Genomic DNA, 1,795 nt, shown 5'->3' with positions numbered 1-1,795 from the left:
GACCCCTTCCAGATGTGCTGGTGCCCCTCAGTCCCGACCCGCAGCCCCATCTGCCCTGGGCTCCCCCCAGCCCCCCGATGTCCCTCACTCACATGTCCTTATGCTCTCTTTGCTCCCCCCAGGACAGAACGGAGACCTCTGTCAAGGTAAATTCAAGCTCTGAATCGGCAGGAACTGGCGGCTCAGCTGCATTCAATTTTCCACATGTTTAATTGAACTGATTTCATTAAACCAGTTCAGTTAAAGCAGCAGGAGCCCCCATGTGGACGCTCTGATTCCAGGGCAGGGGAATCCTGTCGCTAAGGCCTGGCCTGCGCCCAGCTGCGCCGTGGACCGGCCGACTGGAGCAGCTCTGGGTGTGAATGCTCTGACATCGCTAGAAACCCAGCTGGGCCCCTCGGAGCCCTGTTTATACCCATCTCCCTGGATCCACACCCAGAGTCGCACTGATTTCACTAAACTGGTTTCAAAGCCAAACTTCTCCTAAGCTGGTGCGGCTGTGGGTGTAGCTGCGTGACGGTGGGCGAGACCTGGCCCTCCGGGCAGCCCCGCTGTAACCAAGGGTGGGGCCATTATGATGGAGGAGGCAGCAGGAGCCCGGATTCACTGGCCAGTGGCTACTGAGAAAAAGCTCTTGGGGATCTGGAGTTTCCCAGCAGTGACGGAGGTGGAGCCGTCCCGGCGCACAGGAGAGCCAGAGCTCCGGGGATCTGTGTGACAGCGGAAGGGAGAAAGGGTAGGCGGGAGGATGTAGAGGAAACTGACGGGCAGCACCATCGAAGGTTAGGGCCAGGCGTGACCCCTGTGCTCCTCTCGTCTGACCCCCTGCACGGCACGGGCCGGAAGGTTTCAGGCAGAGAGCCCAATCCTGAGCCCACTCAGGCTACAGCGGGTCAGTTCTCGGGCAGCTGCTGCCGGGCACAGAGAACAGGAGAGACCCAGGTGCCAGCAATGCCCCTGCAATGGCGGGGAATTGATTAGGTGGGAGACGCCCAGTGGGTGACCCGCGCTGCAGAGGAAGGTGACTCTTCACCCAGCCATCAGGTCCCTGCTGATCTGACCGGGGTCAAATTCTTTCCCGACCTCAGATCTGGGGACGAGTTAGCCTGTGAGCAAGCCCCAGCAGCCAGACACAGGAAAGGGATTCTCTGACCTGCCTCTGAGCACCCGGTGCCCCGTCTCCAGGGGAAGCCAATCTCTGATGCTGCAGAGAACACCACCCCCCCCAGCCTGGCGCTGCCCCAGGGATACACCAGACCCATTACACATCCGGGAAGAAATTCCTTCCTGTCCCCATAGGTGACAGCCGGCCCTTCTGCCCGGCTCCCTCTCGCCTGCGCAAGTCCTTCTGCACCCGGGCTGCTTCTGGCCTGTAACCACTCCGTCCCATGGCAGAGTATGCCCCTCCCCTCCCCTCTCCCACCCAGAGCCTGATACACAGGGGCTTCTTCTCCTGGGGCCGCATTGCCCCTGGCCCAGCCTTGCTGCCGCGCGCTGGGGTAGCCGCCCCCGGTGCCCTGCTCCATACCCGGCCCTGAGATCCTCCACTGTCGAGGCCAATCGGGGAGGTGCCACCCACTGGCTCTGAGCAGGGCGGAGCAGGCGGCATCCTCCAGTTAGGACAGACAAACTGGGAATGACCCAGTCGTCCTGGAGCCGGGGCCCCGGGGTCAGCTCCGTGCACAGATTAGCACTTGTGGCCACCCAGGGCTGCAGCGATAGCTAGCCCAGGTCTGAGTTGTCAGGCGGCGCCAGTGGCCACTGGCAGTCAGGGGGAGCACGCTGTCCAGGCTCC

This window comes from Terrapene carolina, unplaced genomic scaffold, assembly GCF_002925995.2.
Source record: "Terrapene carolina triunguis isolate 2854851 unplaced genomic scaffold, T_m_triunguis-2.0 Scaffold62, whole genome shotgun sequence".
In the NCBI taxonomy this organism is placed as follows: domain Eukaryota; kingdom Metazoa; phylum Chordata; order Testudines; family Emydidae; genus Terrapene; species Terrapene triunguis.
Note: the sequence above shows the minus strand (reverse complement) of the source record.